Source organism: Acromyrmex echinatior, chromosome 1 (genome assembly GCF_024713525.1).
Source record: "Acromyrmex echinatior isolate Ae372 chromosome 1, ASM2471352v2, whole genome shotgun sequence".
NCBI lineage: Eukaryota > Metazoa > Arthropoda > Insecta > Hymenoptera > Formicidae > Acromyrmex > Acromyrmex echinatior.
This window is the reverse complement of record NC_141852.1, coordinates 8,717,574-8,744,772: the sequence shown is the minus strand read 5'-3', so window position 1 is coordinate 8,744,772 and position 27,199 is coordinate 8,717,574. Positions and strand designations below refer to the sequence as shown.

Here is a 27,199-nt window from a genome sequence, read left to right as displayed (position 1 = left end):
TCGCATACGTGCATACATATAGTATGTACTACGTGAGCGGCGCGACGCTGCATTGTCGCGTCGTCTCGCGTCGCCTCGCGTCGCGTCGCGTCGGTGTGAGTGGAGCAACGAGCAGGCAGGTATTAGTCATCGATAGTGGCTCGGATTACCTGTGGTTACACGCATTATTAGATAGGTGCACCATGCTGCTGTCTAGTCGGCAGGCATTCCTCCATGAAGTGCCTGTTCGCGTACACGTGTATTAAAAGGCGAAACCGATAATCCGATGACTTTTACGTAGAGAAAATCGATATTTGCGGTATATCAGAGCTGAAAAAGGAACTTTTTCGAGGTTTTTTTTTTCGGAGAAAACGAATATGATACTGATCGGTATGACAGTGAATGTGAATAAGATAATTTAAATAGGCAAAGAAGCGCCTAGATTTTTAGTACCTAACGATATTTCTATATAAATTAAAAAAAGTCTTTTACATTTATATAAAGTACGCGCCGATTACTAAATTAATCTTAAAATGATTATTAATTGAATTTGAAACGTAATCGCAAATTGAAGCTGAAATAATATATAAAAGTAATTTATTGTAAAGATAATTGATATTCTATGATTCATAATATATAATTTTTAATTTGATCAGTAATTTTACACGTGGCAATGTAATTAAAAATGTGAATGTAAAATTTAATAGTTAATAAATTAACTTTTGTAATTATTTATCTTTTAATTATTGAAGTTTTAATTTAACATTATTAATCTAAATTATGAATAGAGATGAAAAACACAGTCTTTTTAATATAGAGATTGAGTCTTATTAATATAGATAATTATAAAGCGGGAGAATTCCAAAGAGAATCTCCAATGTAAAATAATTGAAACTGACTCTTCGCTTTTTTCGTAAATGCCGCACTATTAGCAGATCCGATTATTTTCACAAGCACAAAAAAGCACAGGTGTAATCTTCCCAGTCACTAATGTGAGTAAGGAGGAGGGCACAAGAGAAGCAGAAAAGTGACGAAGCAAATTACACGGGTGCACCTATTTATTAGCCGGTTATAAAGGCCATGGACGTTTTCTTTTTTTTCCGGCAATATAGCCTTGCTCGTGTAAGAAATTGAGATCCCGTCGAAATCAGAAAGCGTACGGCGCGGCAGATGATAAAAAAAGAAGGCTCGATAACACAAGAGTGCACAAGAGCTCGCTTAACTTCAGCAGAACAAAAAGAGCTACACGACATCCAACTATTATATCTTCACATTGAAAAATTCGGTTATATATAATTCATGTGTTTCGATTTTTTTATAAAACCGAATTCAGAATTTTGCTATTAACTTGGGAAATAAATACGCGAGAATATCATATATGGAAAGAACGATATTGCTGAAATATCTAAAAATTTAACGAGTTACAGATCTGAAAATAATTTTATTTGGACTATTAAAATAATTATGTAGAACATTCAAACATGACGAGCACCGCTGCAAAAAATTTTATTCTTGCAATCAGCTTGAACGTCCTACATATAGTATAATTATTTTAATAGTCCAACAAAATCATTTTCACACAGATCTAACTAAATTTTTAGATTAGTTCTTTAATGCAATAAGTTCTTTGTAGTCTTTTAAGAAGATATTCTTGATGCTTAATAAAGCTTATTAGCATCATTATTAAATTGGCGATCAATGTAATTTGTGATATGGTTTCAGTTGATTGCGTTTCAAGTCTTAATAAATCAAATCGGCGTGCAGTTTATAGAACTGAAAAATGTATTTGCAAATTTGCATATATATATATAAAATCAAGCACTAAAATTAGCTTTAATCGAAAACAGAATTCTTTATTTGATAGATTTTTAAATATTTCAGCGAAACCGTGTTTTTTTCGTGTACAATTTATTTTCAATCCGGTAGCGAATTGAAGCATATAATTTCGATGATTAGATAGCGATTGACCTTTAAAATTTAAATCGTCAAGAGTTAAATTGCTCTCTACGTAAGTCCCGGTAATTTGTTCAGCCTCCGTTTGCTATATGAGCCCCTTAAGCGACATATGAGGAGATTCGTAATGTTTGCAACTCATTATCATACTAGTTTCCACTTTTGCTATCACTAGAGCACACCGTGTGTGGAGTAATACCGTAGAAGGCCAACCAGGCGTCATATTCGCTAGTCATTCGCCTCGTTGCCATTGTGTATTCACTTAGCTTTCCCGTGCGTTCGTCGCGCAAGGTTAACGCAAACAGAGTTCCAACCTTTCGGTCTTTGTTTAAACAGACGCGAATAAATTATTCATGTTCAAACGGGAAACGATCCTGATTTTTTAAAAATATCTTTCATTCGTTAACTATACCGTGACGAAAATTAAACACCGAATGTCTAATAATTTCTCGCCGTAATAAGATGTGAAAATTCTGAAAAATATATTTCACGTCGATAATAATTATTCTTCAGATATTTATACACATTACGTTTATTACACCCTACCGTACGTGTCATTTAATTATAATTTTGTTTATGTGGTTTGAAGACTTACGGACGTCGCGTCCCGCATACCAAAATATTTCGACACGGATCTCTAGTTTATTGTAACTTCCCTAAGTTCGTAAAATTTAAACGAGGATTCGAATGTGCTCGGGATGTCGATGCTGTTCTTAACATCGGTTAGACATCCGGCGAGGCAGCGCTGGGTGCACGATGGTTAATCCTTTGTTTGAATTATTCAGAGGTGCTTGCTGTATATAGTGGTAACATGCGCTGAGCATTTTCCGAAAAGAAACGGATACGCGCTTTATATGCAAACGAAACAAACTACGTTCACGTAGCTGCCGCCTGCAAGAAAGTAACCCGGGAACGGAACGGCGTTCGTAACGACGCGCTTCTCACACCCGGAGGAACAAAGCTGTGGTTAACGAATGACTTACGTTACATTGATTTTTCGAATTTTTCCGGATTTCCTTCGATTCCTTCGATCCTCGAAATTGCGCGATACCCCAACACTCTCGTGTAACACCGCCGGTTCCACCATAATCGGATTTCTGTCGCTGCTCGTGCAGAATCGTTCGATATCTATAAATCAGCATAGCGCTAGGTTACGCCAACGGCGGAGATTTATATTGGTCACGTATGCGTGTATATATATATATACGCCGCGTTTATCAATAAATTGCATCTGTGATACTTCTCGAATCGTTAAAATAAGTAGAATTTATTTGCGCCGAGAAATACCGTCTTGCAATTTGCGAAAGAGCACGTCGTTAAAATTTCAACTCGATATTATTGAGATATTGCTTTTAATAAAATACTAGAATCGTTGTTCGTTTATGCATATAAACATTAGATGGATTGAGATCGTGAGCCGTAACGGCAAAATTTGTCTCGATCCGCGTGACTGCATCAATAATTTATGCATCGATAACCGAGTTTAACGGCGTTAACCGATTATTCATTCGGTACAGGTCATTGTACAAGATATACATATGCACTGTAAGCATTTCAGAGCCTTCGAGAGAAAGAAAAAATAATAATTAATTAAGATATAAGAAAAGAAATCTGAAGGAATATATTAATACAAATTTAATTTTATGTACATCATCCAAAAATGTAATAGTATTGACTGAAACTATCTTTTTCTTCATGTTTTTATAGAAATCACAAGTTAGATAATTAAAGAAAAAGTTAGACAATCTCTAGTATTTATACTTTTTCAAATGTATAAAATAATAATAACAACTTAATTTTAAATGTATAAAATAAAGATTTAATATGCATCATCCAAAAATTTAATAGAAATTAAATGAAACTGTCACTTTCATATTCTTGATATTTTTAGATAGTTATATAATTAAAGAAAAAGCCACACAAAGTTTACTGCTTACTTTTTCAAATGTATAAAATAAAGATTTAATACATGCATCATCTAAAAATATTTAACAGACATTGAATGAAACTATCTCTTTCATATTCTTGATATTTTTGAAAATCGCGAATTAGATAATTAAAAAAAAACCAACACGATTTCTTGCTACTATATCTACATACTTTTTTTTCCAAATGCACAAAATAATAATAAAAGCTTATTTTTAAATGTATAAAATGATAAAGATTTAACATGCATCATTCATGTAATAAACATTGAACGAAACAATTTCTTTCTTGATATTTAAAAGTCACAAGTATATAATTGAAGAAAAAGCAACATCTCTCGCTTACTACCTACATATAATAAAATTTTGTCCTGTTATTCAATGTGAAACAGATATTAAATTTAATTCTATTACTCTGTGAAAGTTAAAGCGATTGAAACGAAGAATTAAACACAAATTTCTAGTTCAGAGGTCCCCTGCACACGCGCGCAATAACAATGTTGGCGACTTGGAAAACTCACCACGTGGATGTAACATCGCGCGTTGTTCATTTCCTCCTCTATTTCCGATGGCGCCATTTAAATCGCAACTGCCCTAACTAACTGGAAATCGAAGTCCTACACCGCATTCCCGTTCTCAAGGGGTATGTCGACAGAATGCTCGCGCGTGCGCGCGTGTGCATCTGTATGCGTGTTATGAAAGAGGGAGAGAGGGAGGGAAAGAGAGAAAGAGAGAAAGCGCGCCGAACCCGAGACCCGTTTGCCACGGAGTTTGATTTGTCCCGAACAAGCCCGCGCGCAAGAGGAAGAGTCCTATCTATTGGCATTAATATATACGAGAAATTGCTCGAGAGAGCCGACGAAAATCGATGGGCGCCATTAAACCTAACAAAGAACTGCTTGGCGTTCGTGCGCGCCCAATTGCATAAGCGCGGAATAATGCAGTTTTACACAATGGAAACACGAAATGAAATTTGCAATTATAAACGGATCCATCGTTTATACCCTCATTTCGCGTCGCCGTATTGTACCCATCCATCATTTACATTCGCGTACGAGACATCGACTGTGATACGTAGACATAGAACTCGTATTGCGTTCGCGTCGCGGAAAAAAAAAGGAAAAAAAAAAACATTTAGCTTTGATTTTATTAAACGTTTCGAATTCGCAAAACCAACAATTCTCATCAATTCCGAGTTAAAACGAAATACGTTACCGCCCGGAGGCAGAATGTGTGGAGGGGAGGAGGAGATCGAACAAAGCCTCTTCGATTTTGATTAATTTTTCGGTATTTTGCTAGAATATAGCGTTTATACATATATATATTTTTTCGGAATATTCAAAATTATCAACGTGATAAAATGATAAAATATCAAATGCAAATATATTGAGAATTCTCGCGCGACTCGGATAATAATGTCACGGAAATTACACCCAGGGAAATGTAATTTATTAGCCTCTTTTTGCACCGGCTGCCGCAAAAACTCGCCGATCGCGTTATACGTATATCGGAATACTCGGAATTTCGCGCCGCTTTTTTTGTCCCGCCACGCGAGATTACAAAATCGACTCTCTTTCGTCAATCGCGAATTTTAATTCCGACGCTCGCTCACCCGCTGAAAACTTTGTTTTCCACCCCTTTCTGCGCGCTCTTCTTCTTCTCCGCCCGCGGCGCGTAATTACATTACACCTACGTCGCAACAGATGTCATCGCCGTTGATCTATTAAATAACGTGATTTATGAGATGGCGTTTCTCCCGGTATCTCGCGCTCGGATGTTCTTCTCTCTCGCCCGGCATGAAGCTCTGTGGGGCTCGACTCGACTCGACTCGACTCGAGTTGAGTCGAGACGAGTCGAGTCGACTCTCTCTCTCTCTCTCTCTCTGCTTGGCCCTTTTTCTCGCGTATCTCACAGGCTCTATCGCTCGTTCTCGGTTCTCGAGCGACGAGCGAGCCCTGCGCGAGCGACGAGCACACGCCCGTTCCGCGCCGCGCGCGATTTTCTTTTGTTCGCCGCGCGTCGTGCAGAGAGACGGGAAACAATGGCGGTGTTCGCGGCGAAATTAAAACCGCCTACGGACTTTTCATATTTCGCCGACGAACGCCGAGTCTTCGCTCGTGGCTCCTCTTGCGCTAAATCGCCCCTAGGCGTTTTTCGTTTCATTTCAGCTTCTCGCGTGTATCAACCGAGAACTGTACACGAACGATATATATACAGGGTGTGCCTTTTCTTTTTATGAATACTTTCGAGATTTTTGTGCTTTCTCGCCGAGACAATGTTGAGATAGCATTTTTATACCAGAAATTTTACAATTTTATGCAGAAATTTATTCTATTGTACATTTTTCTTTCGTAAATTTTTAATTGCGTTACAGAATTATGATTATTTCTTAAAAAAGTTTATCTCTTTTATTTAGTTTACTCAGAAAAGGTTTTAAGTATAACAGGTTTTATCAATTTTCTGTTGAAATCAATAGTTCTCTTATTTATTTTGTTCAAGCATGTTCCTCAATGCACTTGACAAAGTTATATTGCAAGATAGCTATTTTGATACCGGTAACGAATGTAAATAATAGATAATTATTTGGAAGATTTATTTGGACGATTTTAATATATAAAATCTATTATTTATAAATATCGACTTAAAATAGGAAACAATATATTAGGTTAAATCGAATAAAGTTGGACATGAATAACATTTTTATAGTTTAAATTAGAAACTGAGCCATTTAGATTATTCAAAGAGAATAGTTTTTTTTTGTACATCGGAAATTACTTAAAACTCACTCCTTAATGTTATTTTCCGTAGCAATGTGACGCTTAATTGTTTCCATAACGAAAGAAAAACATCCGGAATATCAGATTTCATTAATAAAGCATGATTTATTGTATTTATAGTTGATGTTTTATAATAAATAATTATTCGGAGAGTTTATTGGGGCGATTTTTTAATATGTAAAATCTCTTTTATTTAAATATATATACGAGTGATTTGAAACTAGAAAAGAATATTGGATTAAATTCAGTAGGATATTGACAACATTTCTGTACCTTAAATTATCGTAACGGAGCAATTAAAAATATTAAAAAAAAAAAAAATAGTTTTTGATATGCATCGCAAATTACTTATAACTCAAATTCTCAATATTATTTTCCGTAACAATATCACGCTTGTTTCCTCATAACGAAAGGAAGACATCCGAAATGTCGGATTTCGTTAATAAAGCACGATTTATTGTATTTAGTTGATTTGTTGCCGGAAGGCAGCGCGATTCAATGGAGGGTTGATTCGTCCGGCACAATAGAGCTCTTCAGGTTTACCGTCGGGATAAAAACCGAACTCATCTCCCGTGGCGAAACGTACGTACGGTACCGAGCGGCCACAGCGCGGCGTGGCGGAGTCAGGAATATCCATCCGACAGGAAGGAATTGCGTATGCGACTCCCGACAGCCGGAGACGTAATATTCTCATTGTCGGTACATAACAGGCGCCGGGCACTTCCGTGCGTTTTACGCCGCGAGGGACGGCAATCGATAACTTTTTAAAGCGGATAGGCCGCGCGCGCGTGAAGTGAAGAGCCGAAATAAGCGCGGCGTGGTATATAAAATAGAAATAAAGTCGACATCTCTCTCACCGTCTCATGGATTCCGGAGGAATCGTAACGCAATACTAGTATACCACTTCGCGTATCTAACGGTATCGCTACCCGGGTTTCGCAAATGCAATTCCGAATTCCGGACGTACTCCGATATTTGGATATCGCTGGGCCTGATATTGGAATATCCGGATGATTCAAGCGACTTGAATTCTCTGAATATCGTGCGAGAACGAAATTTTGTCATTTTTATCTCACGAATAGACAGAATAGTAATGTCAAACATGTAAATTCCGTACATTACTTGCTTTTACCTATATAAATTTCTATTATTAACTGGAAACCTGAAAATATCTTTACCATTCGTTAAGTAATAGTATAGGTAAAATTCGCTGTAAGATCCATTAAAGGATCTAACATTAAAGATAAAACTGATAGTTTCGAGTAAGGTTATCAACTGTACTTTTTTAAGAATATATATATATATATTCTTAAAAAAGTACAGTTGATATCCTTACTATATATACTCTTTTATGATTACCACAAATTCCTCTTCCTAAAATTCTTTTCCCTGATTTCCAGACAAAATTTTATAATTTTCCTTCCATTCAATAATATTAAACAATTTTTTTTTATTTTTGTCCTGATTGAAAATAATTTGTTTTAAAGCTCAATTTAATATAGTAATGTAAATTACTACACTAAAAAGTAGTACAGTGTTTAAAATGTTTACGTTTATCTTTGTAAAATATCTTTGCAAAACAAATATTTTAATAATAAAAGATATTTTAATTTTAAATGTTTTAGCATTTTAAATTCAAACATAATGTTTCGTTTAATGAAAAAGTTCGTTTAATTGAAAACTAAAAACTACTCCTTAAGTATTTAAAAAACGGAGAGAAGAATGAAACATTTTAATATCTTAAAATCAAGCTCTTCTTTTTTGAGTATATTAATGTTGCTGACATTGCCTGCATTTTTAATTGTTAAGTTGAAAGTATTCCAAAACCGCGTAAATGTGATTATGTATTAAACTTCTTTAAACTCAAGAATTTTAATTTTCCAGAAAAGTTCCCCGATTGTCAGTTTTGTGGCGTGTAAAACTTTTTTCGTATTACTTAACATTTTACATTTATAAAATTATATTAATAAGAATTGTCAATAACAATTATACTCTGGAAATTTTATTTTACTAAATACCTACATTATACTCTTCCATTCCGGGATCATCTTTTTATAAAGAGTCTACATAGTTATGTACTCTTGAGATTCAGAATAACTCTAATATAATAACTCTAATCCTGGATCATTCATGATCCATGAGTGGCGCGGGAAGACATATTACGACGTAATCGATTAGAGCATGGCATTAATCTCCAAATAATGGTATTCGCGATATAGCGAATGTTCTCCCAACGGCTGTCGGTGTTACCATAGTCTTAATAGCTATTCTACTCGTTGTACGTCCGATGACTTGGCGTATGGCGTCACGACCGCGATGTCAGTATTGATTTACCGTCGGTTTGGTGGCTCCGGCCCGCTATCTCTCTCCATCTCTTCGGTCCCACTCCACCTCTCCTCCTCTCCCATGCTCTCACTGGCGCTTATCATTCCCATTCGCTCTAATTCGCCATTTCCTCCCTTGTTCTGTTGCGAGAAGGAGAGTCTGAAGTGGGAAGAGGTTAAAGAAAGACGAAGCGAGCTGGCCGTTAGATCGATCTATATATACAGAGGGAAGGAGGACACTCTGAGTGCTCTCGCAGATTGACGATATATAGTAGTTTCTCCCTTTTTCTTTCTCTTTCCATCCTTTATGCTTGATGACGACGATAGTCAGGCTACCACGGAGTACGGACGGAGGAATAGTTGTGCGATGACTCGACGCACGCATTTCACGCGCGCGCGACCCGAAAGAAAGAAACACGGAGAGACCGGCTCTCTCCATGCAGCTAAATGCGTGCGCGTGCGATTGCACGCACGTGTGCGTGCGCGTGGGTGCATCGGAGGGGATCGCAGAATGAAAGAGGCAGACATAGGGAGGGAGAAAGATAGAATTTTCTCTCTCTCTCTCTCTCTCGGCAGACTTCCAAAGGATCTTTTGCCACAGAAATACTTAATTACAACGCTGCCGGTAGTTTAGTGTGATTTTAATTTGGTGGCGGCGGCTCTCTCGGTGGCCTCCGGGTTAGTTCCACTTCTCGATCGTTATCTTCTTTTGTGCGTCTGAAATTATTACGGTCGCGCGGCTACGTCGTCCCGCTAACGAACGAGCTGATTTCTCTGAGAACGAGTGTGGAGAGAAGAAAAGACGGAGGCGGAATGCATCGCGCGTCGCGCGCAATTAGATTTAAGCGAGAGATCCGCTTTAGAAAAATTGCTCTCGCTTTATCGACCTGTCAACGGATCTATCTAGTTACAGATTAATTCTTCGTAATGCAATTAATTCGTTTCTCTGTATCAGTATATATATATATATATATATATATATATATATAAATCTACTCTTTTTAATTGATTCTCCATTGGTTAATAATATTACATCAATCATAATAATAGTGGAGTTATAAGTAATGTTCGATAATCGACGTTACATAGGGTAATAATCCTTGTGAAAGATATCGGAATTCTCTCCTTGAATTTTTGCGGAAAATGCCAGAGCTGCTGACGTTGTTCTTTTGGGTTAGTAGAATGATGTTATTTCATAGCCTTGAGGGAAAGAGAAGGAGTTGAAATATTTATACTTAAACTGACCACAGGCAAAAACGGTCTGGCATTTTTTACACGAAAAATAATAGTAGAACCTGGTGCTCGAAAAGTTAATTAGATGTCATGTTTCTACGTTATTAAATTCTAGATAAGAAAAATGGGAATAATTGCGCTAAACGTTGATTAATTTGACAATTAAGAGCGTATTTAAATCTTTCTCTTTCATTAAAAATTAAATTCATTTCAAACTCAAGAAAAACAAATACACGAACAATGAGATTTTGCTATCATACTCATTGTAATTATTCACTCGTAAGAGATATGGCTATTTACTGAGGAAGAAAGAGAATCTATCGCGCAACGATTTATTGTACTTTGGCTGGCGATATCGCGCAAATGATTAATTGAAATATTGTTTTACATCGTCGAATACGCGCGTCGCACAAATCGATGCTACGTACGACGGGCGCATAAAAAACTGCGAAACTCCAGTCAAAAGAATTCAAAGTGGCGGTTGATATCTACCCGATATCGATTACCGATGCCTACTATGGGCTTCGAAATACTCGTGCCCGTACTCAATTGCGTATTACGGATACCAATACCCTCCGATTGCGTATTATCGATGCCCAGTACGCGCTTCGAGAGCTTTAAATCCGTGCTCAAGTTCATCGATCGCGAGCTCAATAACGGCCGAGACAGGACGAAGTGCGCAACTAACGCGCAATGGAATAATAATCCGTGAAAAATGAGGAATTTTGGAAGGTGAACGAGCATTCTAACTTGGCAAAAGCTTGGAAGTGCAATAACTAAATGATTTGTTGCAACGCGTGAAAAGATATCGTAGATTTATTTGTTTTTCTTCTCTCTCTCTCTCTCTCTCTCTCACTCTCTCTCTCTCTATACATGTAATATTTTTAACCTTTAAGTAGATAACTCATGCATAATTATCTTAATCTTTAGTGTACATAATGGATTATTTGTATCCCGGGTTAATTTTCACTGACAGATCTACAAAAATTATTAAGTGATTCGCACATATATATCGTCTTTTTAGAAAGTGTTTGTAAGGTTTTTAAATATTGTATATAAATATTATCACTGATTAATTACTTAATGCTTCTAGTTTTTCGAAGAAAAGAACCGAATGACTCAATCGTATGTACTAAAGATTATTAATTAAATTAACTTGAACTTTTCAAAAAGGAAATACTAAAAAGTATCCAGAAATCTTCATCATTTCTTCATTCCTCTATAAATACTCCTCTCTCATAAGGATGTAAATTTAAAAGAGAGAAATTCACGCGTTGATCTTTTCACGCGTTACAACAACCGTTCGTTTATTGCATTTTTGATCGTTTATTCGGAATGTATATTTGCCTTCCTCATTTTTAAACTGTTAAAGATTAAATTTATATTATGTAAAATATTTACAAGTTCTTTACCTTCTACATATTATCTTGTATTTATGTCTATTGTCTATGCCATTTTATATACATGTACCGATTTATTTTCCTTGCTTCTTGTGTCTTATTCTCGTGCCACATCACGAAGGATGCTAACGATCGACGAGGCAAAATCGCCTGGTATAAGGAGCAGTCACGTTCCAAGGGTGCCTTAAGTTGTGTGGGCACAGTTGCCGTTAGTTCGTTGGACGAAGGGACGGAATTTGGCGGCGCGCACCCTTCGGGGCTCCTTCGACAGGGTCGCCGAAACTTATAAAAAAATAAGACCGTTTCAGGGAGAAACTAACGTACACGATCGTTTCTTGGAAAAAGGCTCCTTTCCCGCCGCGTGCGAGGGGGAGGGGGAGGGGGGGGGTAAAGCTCATCTCTTCCCTTCCGCCCACACTCTGCCACCCCAGCTGGCTCCTCTCTTGCACCCTCTTCGTCCTCTCGTGCGCGCGCACGCATACACCTGTACCTAAAATGGCGATGGGTGGAAAGAAGCCGCTTCTCTCGCTCTCCTGCTTTCTCTCTCTTTATCTATCTCTGTCTTGCTATCTCGCCACCCCAGAAGAAATTGTCTTACGAGGCGCTCTTATCGATCGTGCGTTTTCCCCCTTGCGATTCTCTTCTCGCACCCCACATCTTCGGCCTTTACGGTCGAGAAAGGGAACTTAACGGGGGTCGAAGACACCTTCGGGCCGTACATCTTTCACGAGTCCTGCCGCGCTGTATCCGCGCTGGGAAAGACGCTGTTCTCTCTCTCTCTCCCTCTCCCTCTCTTGATGAGAGACAGAGAGTTAGTCAGCCTGCCAACCAACCAACCAACCAACCAACCAACCAGCCAGCCGCGTGTGCCAGCATCGAAATTGTCTGTCGCGACAGAACGGCGCGCAACATCGAATATTAAAGGCGCCCTAATCGCGAGCGACAGAGTATAATAGCGCAATAATAAGATGATCTCGGAATATCGGGATCGTTATGCGAGATATTCTACTCCTCGCGCGAGAATGTCGCGGCACGTGAAGGGATTATTTCGCTTTCCGCCACAATGTCATACGGAAAGTTAATGGGACGCTTAATTACGGAGTTACCCGACGTTGAAAATCGACGCTCGCAGTTATTGCACGTGCAGGTTCGAGTTAACGTTCGTGCTGTAAGGTACAGTAGAATCACTGTCGAGTGTGTAGCGCGGATAATGGCGCAAGTTCAAAATGGATTTTGCTTGAATAGAGATTCGGCTTGAGATCTCTACAACGTGGGAAGCATGAGAGAAGCAATGCTTGTACGAGTTTTTGCCGAGGAAGTTTTTGGCTGCGGGATCAGCCAAAGGGGAGCTCTTGTTCAACACAGATCGATGAAGACTTTTGTTAAGGACACGATCGATGAAGGATGCGGAGAACCTTAAGACGTACACTTACGTATTCGCACAACGAACGTTGCTATGATTTCTATCTAATAACGTTGAAATTTTCAGGCCACCACGCCAGTTTCCTTTGTGCCTCTCTTCCGCGACTACTCTCTCTTTCTCTTGGCGCATTCATACGGGCCATCTGTGTACGCTGCTCGATCTTGATAGAGAGGCCCAGACCAGACCGGCGCATTATATCCGTAATGGTACTCGCGCGAAATAATAGGACCTAATACGCCCTTTCGGAACGCGACGGCCGTACTACTCTGACGGAAATACCAGCTCTCGTAGAAGAGTAGCGTGCAACGAGAGAACGAGAATGAGAAATCGAGAGGAAGGAAAGAGAGAGAGAGAGAGAGAGAGAGAATGCACTCTCACGCCGGGTTTCTCTGGCTCCTTCGCTGGGCGAAGTTCAGAAAACATCTCGGCGGATCTCTCGGGGTACTCTCGGCTGGCGAGGAAGGAGGGCCTGCAACGCGCGCGAACAACGGACTCCTTTGTCCGATATATCGCGCGTGATCTTCTGCGATCTTTCGGTCGCTCATCGTCGTCGACGTCGTTACGCGTGGCCGGCAACAAAACGTAAGCTGTTGCTCCGCGAAAACAGCCGATTCCTGTCGCGTCGCGATATCCTCTGGTCTCGTAGCCCCGTTTCGTTAAATTAGTCTCTTTGATGTGTCATACGTGTCACGAGCGGCTCTCTCTACATCTCCGCTCGCTCTTTCCCCCCTTTTCGTCCTCTCTCGCCCTAATCGCGCGCTACTTTAGACACAGAGCTTTCTTTCAGCGCGCAGCGCGCCGTAAACGACCGTAACGCGGCGAGTTTCAAGCCTGGAAATAAGCCGTTTTCCGAAGGTCTATTTTAATTGGCGGGAAGTCAAAAGCGCATACTTGTGGAAAATCGCCGACCGTTGTACGGGCTGCGGGAGAGCGTCTCCTCGCAATTATTTCGGAAATAATACGATGTTGCCCGGAACGTTGCCCGGAAAATTTGCCGCCAAATATCGTGGAAATTAGGCATGAAATTGAATCACTGTTAAAGAGCGCGCGAATAGCGTAGGTCCGCCTTAATATAAAGTTAATTAAAATTGTGAAATATATCCATATCTTGTGCATAACGACGTGCGCGCGCGCGCACTAGAGAGGGAACACATTTTTTTGCTTGAAACAGAATTTGATGGCCGCGTTTAATAAAAACTACCGTGTACATTTCCGACTTTTGTCAGTGCAAATACTGGTCCTATTACCGGAGTGAATCAAATTACTGGCGGCGGGGATGCGTCAAATAAACGAGGTGGACGTTTTCTTGTCCTCGCCGACGCGACGCGACGACGACGAGGTGCTTTACCGCCCAAGGCGGAGACAAGATCTGCCGTGCTGCTTTACATTCTCGGATTTGTCGTACTCGCGGGTGCGAGGTCCCCGACGCTGTTTTACATTCCATGGTTAAAGCGAGCTGAATCTCCGCTTTTGTACCGTATGAAATAACTGAAAATTCGCGCCGCCCTTCAAAGTCCGTCACCTTCGTTCTCCCATTAAATCCCGAACGAGAGAACGACGGAGGTGTTTGCGGTAGGAAAGTTTAACCGTGCGCTCGCTAGACTGCACTAACAGTTTATTTAACGACTACTACATCGTGAAACGTTAAATCGTTTTTTCAACCAACTTTTTAACGTCACAACGCGGCGATGTTAGGGTCCTTGACCTCAAACTCAACGTGACTAGACGGTGTCTTTATTAAAATATATGCGCGATATGTCGCTCTTTTACTTCAAAAGTGCACACAACTTGAAATTAATAGGGTTTACTGGGAAAACTAGCAATACTGGTAGGTACGCGTGCAATTAAGTGCAAATCAATTGACATATTTTTAGTATTGATAAATAATATAATCTTTTTAATTACATTTTCTTTGGTATCACGGTAACAGAATCTCATCATGATAACTTGATAACCTTAAAAGGATTGAATTATTTATTAACGCTGAATCGATTTGCACTGAATTACAGTATTGCACTAGTTTTCCCAGGAACACGTCTGTCATTCACAGAAAAAATATAAAACTATTTTTTAACTTGACAGAAAATGGATTATAATCAAACGATGTCGATAAAATATGTATCCTTTAATAACATAAATCAAATGTCATTTTTAACATTTTAAAAATCATAATTCTTAAAAAAAAATCATCCTTTTTGAGCTGTAACTGATAATTTTTTTTTTTTAAGTTAAATCAATATACTTTTTATGATTGATTAAATAATTTTCACTTATTTCTGATAATAACGTAAAAATCACATTTTTAAAATTGTGTCGCGGACGATTCGAAGGACGATGCCGTTACGTGTCATTTAATCAAGAGACAGATTCGAAATATTTAAAAGTAATCGCGAATTATCAATTTGTCAAAGAATAGCTGCAAAAATAGAATACATTTTATTACACTCTGATGAAAGTATGTCACGGAAGATGCATTAATCATCAAAAAAAAAAAAAAAATGGAAAAATGGACATAAAAATCTAAAAAAAAAAGAAACATCTCGCGAATATAAATACGGTACATGCTGTGACAATAAGTGATACATAACGCCGTTGATTTCGATACTCTCTCCACGAATAATCTCCACGATTAATTTCCAAGACCCGAATTCGCCAGGGACCCAGGTCGACACGCGTATCTTCGCCACGTACGTGTCGCGGTCCGTGAAAGATAACGCGAAGTCACTTGTCATTCCGCGGGAGAAAGGAACAGGCCTTTTGCCTTCGAGCAAGTTCTGATCAGCCCTTTTTAGTCTTCATTCGGATTCCTCGCCGGCAACGCGAGCGAGCGCGAATGGCAGATGGCGTGTAAAAAAAAGGAGAGAAGGAAAAAAAGGCGAAAGGGAGCGAAAAGGAAAGGGGGGGGGGAGGGGGAATCGAGCGCGAGAATGCATCCTAACGACACACGGCATATCTCATTGGAGTGCTCGATGCACTCGCACACGTGCTAAGGTGCGAGGGAACGGGTCGAGTGTGTGACGAAGTAACTAACATTCCTCTCGTGGATGCCGCAATATGCGAAAGATAAGTACAGCCGTCCCATTCCGTTATCCCTCTGACGTGTCCATCCGTGTCTCGGTATTCATGGTACATACTGTTTCATCAGATTTGCCTCAAATTCCACGATAGTGTACTAGTAAAATCTAGTTCGATTAAATGATTCGATATCGAACGCTCCAACTGTCCTTTTAGAAGAAACTCATTTAAATCTTGTATTTTTCTTTTAATTTAAGTATTTCTACTAAGTGTTCATGAATAATAAATAAAAGTAATAAATTATATACTTATTTTCCCTTTACTGATTCTTTCTCTTATTTAACCGTAAAGGTTGAATTTCATTGCTCATATTTTCTGTCTCTTTGAATTTTTCATTATCTCATATAAGCTGTGGATTGAAATTCGCGTATAGAATTTCTATTAAAAATAAAGTATGTCATAACTGCACAATTAAATTTGCTGTTAAAGCAAATTTCGTTTAAAAAGATATCAAAGATTAAGTCCTGTCCTGTTAAATATTCATAAAACTCGAATTTCACAAAATTTTTTATTCAATTTTTCATTAAAAAGGGATACATTTCATATTCACCAATGATACCAAAATATATTACAAACACATCTAAAAAATATTCTAGATCAGGTATAAATATAAAATATTCGTAATTATTTATGTAAAATGATTCTCCGTGTTATATTTCCGAATTATAACACATACTCCCTCTGGTTGCATTATTAATTGGAAATTCCAATTGAAAATGGACAAATCAGAATTTTGTGATTGAGAGTGTGATTTGCCACTCTCTTGGCGCTACGCCAAGCTTTTGATTGACCAATCAGAAAAAAGAATTTTATTAATTGATCAATAAAAAAATGCTTCGAAGCATTTTTGTACAGCATCAAGCGGATCGTAGCTTAAATCTATTATAATTCTAGTTGAAATAATAAATATAGACTAGATTTGATTTGACATCAGAATTTCCTGATTTGTTTATCTTCAATTAGAAATTTTTCTTAGTGCGTATACATATATATATATCATGTATAAATATATACGATAATTGTAATAACCGATATTATATTCTAGTCTTTAACAAAAGGAAGGTTATATAATTTCCATTGAGTCTATTTCCTATTTGATTTGATATTTCCTATCTAATTTGATTTGACATCAGAATTTCCTGATTTGTTTATCTTCAATTAGAAATTTTTCTCAGTATATATATATATATATATATATATATATATATATCATGTATAAATATATACGATAATTGTAACAACCGATATTATATTCTAGTCTTTAACAAAAGGAAGGTTATATAATTTCCATCGAGTCTATTTCCTATTCACTTGAAACAGAAACGGACTCAACTAAGTTAATCAGTACAGCGTGAATGCAACTGTAGATATGGCACTTGCTTCATAATTCAGACTATATACATAACTTCTATAGACCGTATATGGAATAGATCGATCTATAATATCTGTCATTATATCAACTGGTCAGGTATGATTTACAAGACGTATTCTACCGAATATGTTTCAGATTTCTATTATTACCGTATCGAGCTTGTTATAATATTATATGGCATCGAAATTTGCAAAATACTTGGAAATTAAATTCGCTTGTCTGAACTTCAAATTCAATAATTATCGGCTGATAATTACGAGCGAACACCTGAAACTGTTCAAGTAAATGGCAAGCTTTATTGAACTTTGTCACGCGGGTTAATTGCATATCACGGATATCAACGTCGTGCAAAAAGGACGGACACGGTAGAAGGTCGGACGTGTGTTTACGTGAAACGACGCTTTCATCGGCGGAACGAGAGGAGATATCCTTTTTTTAGAACACGGCCTGTCGTTGTTTCGCGGTTAAAACTCTCGGCATTATCCACGTGCCGTTTTTACGAGTGAGCCGAGCGAATCGCGGAACAAAGACCATATGTACACGTCAGTCAGTCGCGAAACACTATCTTTAGATTCCTACTATAGATGGTGATTAATTATTCGTGTGTACGCACCCACGTTCGTTGTCGTCTGACACGACGAGAGAGGGAAAGAGATAGTAGGGGAGAGAGAGAGAGAGGGAGAGAGAGAGCAAGGAGTCGGCAACCTAGTAGTGGTCGTCTTTGTCATAAATTATTCATCCGCGTGCCGTTTTTGTTTCGCCAGCCGCGTACGCGATATCCCGAGAGTGCGGGTGCATCGATAAAGTCGGAACTGGTTCACGGAGCAAAGGCTCGTCTCCCTCGTTGCGTCTCACTGTTGTTAACCGCACATCCGTGGTAACCTTTGACGACCCGGCGACGAGTATAACTCGCGCGGCTCATCCCGGTTTGGACAGAATTTCCGCTTGACAAGAAATAAACTCCGAGCTAACGATCGATCGTAGTGCATCAGAGATTTAAATTGCACTAAATATACATATACAAATATATATATATATATATATATATATATATATATATATATATTCTTTAAATCTGAATCGATGGATAGTCACTAATTACTCAGTGGCATACTTGGCACTGGATAATCAGTGATTTTAGTTCAACTAAAAAAAAGAATGAGTTTGAGCATTATATAATTAAAATACTGATATTTGTATGTTAATTTTAATCTTCCAATACTATATTCACTGAATTTATGCACTAAAACAAGGTTAGTTAGATCACATAATAAAGATTAGATAGGTTAGGGATTTCACATTTCATTTACTGATTATCAATGACATATTTGATACTGATATCAGTGATTATCCACTGATTCAGATTTAGAAATTATATATACACACATACACATATATATACGTTTAGTATAAAAATGACTTAATTAATTAAGCATCTTAAATATAATATAGAGAAAATAAATTTGACACAGGTGATTCATGGATCCTATTTTTAATACTAGAATGTGCTATTGTGACTGAATTTTCACTCAGACTAATGTCAATGTAAGAAAAATATGAGAGCAGCATTTTAAGATTAAATTACATTAAAGATACTTAGCATAAAAACTAATGACTTATTAAGCAATTTAAATATAATCCAGAGAGAATAAATTTGCCACGGGTGATTCATAGATTCTATTTTTAACCCTGGAATGCTACGAGTAAATTTTCATCCATGCACTTTTTAAGGTTAGTAGAATTTTTATCATTAAAATTTTATTTGCTTAAAATAACATTTAATAAGATTAATATTAAAGTTCATTTGCTATACAATATATATATTAAAATAATGTAAGAGAGTCAATTATTGTATTTTAATCCTTTAACTATAAAGTAGATAAAAATGTAAAAAAATTGATCAATATTATTAAATTATTTGTCATTTTGTGATATTATTATATTTATTAAATATAACAAACCCAGTTCGGTTTATAATTGCGTTTGAAGAAAATAATTTCAGTTTGCAAAATGGGATACTAATAAATTCACATAAAAAATATTATTTAAAAATCAAAGATCTAGACCATTAAAGCTTTAGTTACTCATTTGTGTATTCAAATTTGCGATCTTAGGACACTTTGTCAAAAGTTAAAAAACTTTTTAATTATGTGGATGAATTTTCACTCAGAATAATGTTAATGTAAGAAAAATATGAGTAGCATTCCAGGATTAAATTGTATTAAAGTATATTAAGCATAACAAACTAATATTTCTTACTAAACGTATTAAATGCATAAACCAGACTACGAGAGAAACAAAAATTCGGTCGAGGGCGATTCTTGGCTCCTGTTTCAAGAACACTCTACGTTACGTCGAGACAATAAGTATAACAATAACTATAAACATTGCGAGAAAGGGTGTAAAACCGTAATCTTCTTCTAATGGCCTTAACGGTAAATCTAGACGTTTTTAGAAGCGTTTTATCACACGGTACCCGGCCACTCAACGTAACGTTAAATGCGGTGGCGTGATTAAGACGACGATTTATTACGACGATACGCGGAATGTCGTCGAGCATCGTGCGTCGCGAATCGCGACGTCAGTTTAACCACGCCTAGTCGGCCGCGTGACGACGGCGGTTTCTAGTTTGCAAACACTTTCATCGCAAGTATGCTGGGGGGGGGGGGGGGGGGCTTCCGCGAGTAGAAGCAAAAAAATACGCGGTAAATGTATTTTATGTCTCTCCCGACATATAAAAGGCAGGGGAGAACTGAGTATCGACGGGGCGGTGCGGCGCCGGTTCGCGGCTCGGAAAATGTCTCGTAAAGTTATGCGATGCGAAAATTCGGGCGCCGGCGTCCTCCATAACATACGGGCAATACGGCCGATATTCGCGATATTCGCGTTTGCCCATCGTTGACGAAATTTTCCAACCGCGATAAGGTAAATCCAAAAATGGTTCCAGTCACCGAATATGTATTTATGTCCGAACACAAAATTTTATAATTGTTTATATATTATTAATCTCGAATGCTTTTTTAAATCTGATGTTATTTTAAGTAAGTGACTGAAGTAGATGACAGAGGATTCTACGCATAATTATCCTAAAAATCTTGTTTTGGAAAAGCAAGATAAAAAGAATTGCCTAGAAGCCTTATAAAGTTAATTATTTTTACATTTCTCTATCTCATAAGAATATAAATAATGTAAATTTAATTTTATACCCTACTATTAAAAAATATAATTGTAAAAATAAAATTTGTTTGGGGCTCTATTTTAAATATTAAAAGTATTGTTAATTGTACTTTTAATACTGAAGATAAGTTAATTAATCGGCCAGTATTAATATTAATATTAAATTTCTATATAAATTGAGTACTCCACTTACCTTATTTAAAAGTTAAATGCAATTAAATTATAATATTGATATCGTAATGAAAAAGCATTTAAGAGATTAACAATAATAACTTTTTTGTAAGTGTTCGAACATAGTAACATGTCCGGTCACTGGGACATTTATCTTAAAGTCTACGAACTAATTCCTCGAAAACGTGATCGTGAACGCGAGAACGGTAGAATCGAGTACGTTTTATAAGGTACGTTGAGGAAACGTAATTTAAAGTTTGGAATATATAGAACATTCCCGATGCGTTATAGAAATCCTTTTCGCGAAAGTAATTTAACTAAATCACGTTTAATTGCATTTAACAGATATTTTATACGAGTTATTCTCCCTTGTTTTAGCGAGAGAACATTTTCTCAAACCAAACCACATTCGCATAAATTTCCAGGACGTGCGTAAATATTTTGCGCTTTCGAGTAACTTTTTAGTTGCTTTCTAGTCTCGATAATAACGATAGTTAATTTCTATCTCGGTAATAAACGGAATATGAGAAAACCTAACCGGTAATCCTCGTCTCGCCGTAAAACGGCGCCGAAGTGCTTGAGCAAGAGATGCGCATTTAACTCGCGTCTTATAAAACTGTCACTTGGTACATCCTCGCTTGTACGCGCGTTCTCCGGTTTGGGAGCCGGTAAATATGGCGCGAGGCTGAAAGAGAGAACCGCCTGTGTGAAAGGGATCTCTAAGGGAGCATGAATAGTCGAAGGAGCACGGATAGCTTCTTACGCGCGCGCGCGCGTCAGCGTGTACGGACACCTGCGAAAGCGGAGACGGCTTTTCTTCTCCGTTGTAAGCCACGGTTTTTCTTTTTTCAACGCGCATTGTCGTCGTGCCGGCGATTGAAGGAGATTAATCGCAGCCGTGCGCAAGGGATCAATCGCCGTAATGGCCATTTAAAACGTGTTTCCGACCGAGGACGACGGATCGTCGCGCCTCGACGCCACGTATATAACCAATAACACAGTAATTATATCGGGACTCGTAGTAAAAGGTGAGCGGCCGTGTAAGAATTAGAAAAATAAGGAAAAAAGACAGAAACGTACTAGTCACAGCTGTGCTAGTCGAAGCACGTGTATGTGTGAGAGAGAGAGAGAGAGAGAGAGAGAAAAATTATAGTATTTATATATCAAGCTGTGAGATAAATCCCCTCAAGCGCTAAGACAAAAATAAAATTCAGGAAAAAAGTGAATAGATTTCAAGGAAGCAGTAGTGTAATGATATAATTAAGAGAGAGCAAGAAAACAAATATTTAGTTGAATTAACTGGAATTCTAGTGGAAAATGAACGATCCAGAATTCTGGTTAAATCTACTTTTTTAGAAAAAAACTTTTTTAGTAAAAATTATTTTTAGTTATATTAACCGAAATTTGATTGACATTTATTTCACAGTATTTGGTAGCTATTACCAGATTCTCTTTTCAGTGTATCCATTCCTTTTTTCTCATGGAGAAAAATGTTTTATTGAATTAACTGAAATTCTGATGGAAAATGAACGAGAGAACCAGATTTCTGATTAAATCTACTAGAATTCTATTAGATTTAACTAAGAAAATTCTGAATGTTGATTATCTCAACTAGAATTCTAGATTTAACTAGAATTCTGCGTCGTTTATTTTCCATCAGAATTTCAGTTAATTTAATTGGAATAATTTTTCTGCATGAGAGAAAAACCAATAGATATGAAAAGAGAGTTCAATAATATCAAATATTGTATAAAATAATGCCAATTAAATTTCGGTTAACATGAAAAAAAAATTTTTTTTTACTTTCTTAAATATTTAGTAAGTATTACAAACGATTTGGTCATATTATTATGTTTGATAGATTTACTAAATATTAAAGTACAATTAGTCTTATCAGTTAACTGAACATTTAATTGATATTATTTTATTCAATATTTGATAGCTATTATCAGACTCTTCTTCTCGATATAAATAGATAGACGGAACTATTTATGAAGAGAGACAGTGAACGACTCACGAAATTATATAAGGAGTTATAAACTTAGCTTAATTTATCATTTACACATTGTCTAACGTGCCTTAACATAATCGTCGCGTGCCGCCCGCCCTTATTTCCAGCACACGCGCATAATTATATGGAAATCGATATAACGTTCAACAGCGAGTTTGCTGCATATCTTCTCAAGGAAATGGAAATAGTTGACTAAACAATGAATATTACTTCGCCCAATTCGCAAAGTACCACAACTAACAACGGAAAACGTTCTTTATCTTTCTGATCAATTGATTTTCAGAGGCAGACAATAATTGAAGAATAGCGCGAATAGCTTCTATGATTGAACAACAATGAATACGTACGAATACACAAAATTTCTGTTTTGAATATTTAATCTTTTAATTATATCTTTTGATGTAAATATAATAGAAATGAGGGATATAGATAAAATAATGTGAATACAAAGAAAATACATATAAAATACTATTTGTTTTATTAATAAAGACTTGGCACACTAATTGTTTGTAATATAAATTTTTATTGTTGAATTATAGTCATATAATGCTTGAATAATCATCAAAGGAATTATTATCGTATTATTCTTCTTCTAGCAAAACGCCTTTCAATTGCTTATGTAAGTGATATTGAAAGAGAAAATTGACTTCTCACTTTATTTTCAATAAAAATTGTTCTCTATTCTTCAAACTTATCTAATATCTTTCCAATCTCAATTTCTTTCAATACCTGGCCAGTGAAATCGCCCGATTTAAATATTATCGGATTATTGCGAGCAGTTTTGAAGAGTAGAATGAGAAACAGATTTTCTCCTGCAATATCTCTGTAATTGTAAGATATTCTGTTAGAAGAATAATACAATAATTGCACTATTTAATCCTAGAATATTCACTTGGTGTTTTATATCGTAGCGGCGAGAAAATGTAAATTATAAAATATTACTTATGAATATCATTTAATACATTTTCTTCCTTTTTTAAATAACTATTCTTTACAAATCCTCAAATCTGGAATTTCATCGAAAATTCCTTAACAAAAAATGTTACATTAATTAAATATTTATTTTTTAAAAATACTGTTACAATAAGCTACTTAAAGTATTTATTTCGTTTAATATTTATTTGCTTTCTCTTATATTTTTCATAGAAAATTGTGATTAAATACATAACCATAATCTTTTCAAATATCAATAAATCGAAAAACAATAATATACAATATTAATTGTTGTTAATAATAATGATTTGTATTGGGGTGTAAAAACATCTCAAGTCATCGTTTATGTAAAAAAAAAAATCATAGAACTCCACTCTCGCTGAGCTTGATTGGATTAATGAGACAAGTAATATATTTCCCAAATGTTTACATTATTTTATTCTCTAAATTTATTGGAATGAAATACCACTTCAAAAGAATTAAAATTAACTGCCACTACAAAATAAAAGTGAAAAATTTGCACTCTTGAATAGGAGTAGCAGAATTTTTGGAGTGCAGAGATTCACAAAAAAGGAGTGAGATTTCTTTCCTTTAGAATGAATGAATCTCACTTAAAAAAAAAAACAGTGAAAATCTGCCACTCTTATTCAAAAGTCTTATTTAAATTTTTTCCTCTTTTTCAATAGTGTATTTTAATTCTTCTGGAGTAATATTTCACTCCAAGAAATATATATTTAAATAGTATCCATCTCCTGTATTTATTTAATTTCGTTAATGCATAATTTGTGTTCGCAAGTCACGACGGAACTGTACGTACTTAAAAAAAAAAAAAAAGATCAGAAAACAAATGTGGGGTGGACACAAAATGTTTTGAAAACCAAATGCTTGCCTACGCGAGCGCGAGCACAATGCAGTAGATGCATAAGAATGGAGGCTCGGAGTTTTGCTTGAATAACGATAAACATCGCGTCGCAAACAAAAATAGAGCACGGAAAGCCTACCCCGCTTTGTGTATCGTCGTCTATTTTTAGATAGCCGCCGCACGGAAGCTATTAAAATAAATAAGCCGTTCCTTCGGAACTTTCCCTTATAATATTCGACGAATCTTGTTTTTCCTACACCCGGTATTGGTAGTCCGCGATAAAATGTAAAATGCAATGTGTAACGCCGCGCTGCTTATACGTCCGGAATATGTTGAAACGCGTTGAGCATTTGTACGCGAGAGAAATACATAAACGCATAAACGGGATCTCAAAACACGACGAAAGCCGTGTAGTTGTTCGTTCCCTACATATTATGCGGATTTTCAAAAAGCAATTTGCCCCACCAGAAGCTTAATTATCTCGTCTATTTTCGATTTAAGCAGCGTAAACGCGGCGATATGATTTCGCAGAGAAATAACGTCGCGTTTTTTATGATTCAAAAAGCGCAACTCGAAGCCGGTTTCGTAATTTCGTAATTAGCAACCATACAGCCGCCGAGAATAATCGGACTACGCTTTGATTAATAAAAAGCTTTTTACGAAAAAAAGCCAGAGTTAAGGTAGAATTTAATAAACTCGTTGAAATTCGTGTGTGTCATCATCAAAGGAAATAACTCCCGCGCTAATTAGGGGTACGAAAAAAAAGGGAGGGGAGAAAAAGCGAAAATCATTTAAGCAATATGACGAGTCAGAGTTCAAGATAAAAGTGATATCTCACGAGCTATCTACAGCGGGGTCAAATGTGCCTCCATCAAAGTAATTGAGGGTTAACAGAATTGATTTCAGACGAAATGATACTGGAGGCGGTACGTAAGTATTAATAGAGGTTGTGCGCGAATCGAAACGCTCTTCGGAAGTCTTTAATAATCGTTCCCCGTTTAAACGATTAAAAGTCGTTTGCAGTTTAATTAATTATATATTATTTGTTATGTGTGATTGAATGCAATTAATAATAAATGTACACGCATCGTGACGTTGCGGTAAAAATATACAAGCGTTATTCCTCGTAAATTATAATAACTCGAGTCCTACATTGTAACTATTACGCGTAACTTTTATCGTCAGCAACTGAGAGAGAAAAGTTCATTTTTTTGCCTAGATTATTCTCTTTCTGTCTCTCTCTCTCTCTCTCACTTGTTTCTTTTATCTCTATCATAAACAAAAATGTAGAAATGCAAAATGTTTGAAAAAATTATATTGCACTTTCGAAAAGTAGCACAAATAAAAAGTATAAAATTATTCTTGGGAGAGGAAAGAAAAAATTTGTGTAATTAATTATTTACAGCATAAGTTAACTACAGCTAATTACAAATTACTTGTTTCAAGTTTTAAAAGATTCTAAAGTCGCCTGTTTTTTTACTCATTATTTTTCGAATAAGTATTTTTCTAACTGCCTTTTATATACAAATTTGAAAATCCTTTTTTACATTCCACAATCATAAACGTAATGTAATCCAAATAGGGGATTTTATTTAAAAAAGTTGGAAAATTACAATTCTGTAATCAACTTGTAACAAAATTTGTTTTATATTCAAGTTTACTTCGTTCGTATAAAACAATGTTGATTTGGACTAGAAATTATATGTGTGCAAACAATATTTTTAGAATTAAGTTTAGATAATTAATATGAAAGATTAGTTAATTATAAAATTTGTACTTATATATTGTACGTGCGATTGATGTAGTTTATAGAGATGTGTCAATGACGTAAATTATATGTGTATAGATCCTAAATGGAAACAGACGATTTTAGGATCCTCTCAAGTTTAAAAGTAATGTAATAAATATTAATTTCATTATGATATTATATTAACTTCTAAAAATTATCTCTATTCTGAATTTCGATATTGTTCCCGGTTTCAATTCATTTCTATTTTCTATTTGAATTCAACTTGTATAACTTTTCCTGATTGAAGACCGATGTATTTTTTTTAGAACACAATCCGCACCCATAATACGAAAATAAAAATAATTCGAAAAGTGTTGACTTCTGTCACTTTTCAAGCGATATGTTTATTGCAACCGAGACGTAAATTACTATCCCCCAATCGTACTTCCTGCTTATAATGCTACACGAATCTTATCTCCCCTGTTTTATCTAAAACGCAAATGTTTGACTATACACGTATGAGTTAATCTACCATTCTAAATAAATACTCTATAATCGAGAGAGAGAGAGAGAGAGAGAGAGAGAGAGAGAGAGAGAGAGAGAGAGAGAGATATCGACGCATTTTTCGAGGGAATTTCGAGTTGCGTCGCATCGATTCCCTCGAATTTTCAAGTACAACTTGACCTGACCTGGTAATAGGGAACTACGGGAATCGTCCGGGCCCATTTTCTCTCGACTTTAATCGTAATACTTGAACGCGTAGTGCGTTCTCGTTACGCGCGAACTCGATTATGTGCGGATTCAGTGAAACGCGATCGACGAAACAACGGGAGGGAGGGTGCGTAAATCAATTTA

General features: G+C 36.5%; 1 protein-coding gene across 2 annotated transcripts in view; it reads right to left on the bottom strand.

The window, feature by feature from the left end:
- The window catches only part of LOC105146616 (roundabout homolog 2), a 132,412-nt gene that overhangs the window by 100,175 nt on the left and 5,038 nt on the right, over positions 1 to 27,199 (bottom strand). The gene's annotated exons all lie outside the window — the stretch shown is intronic.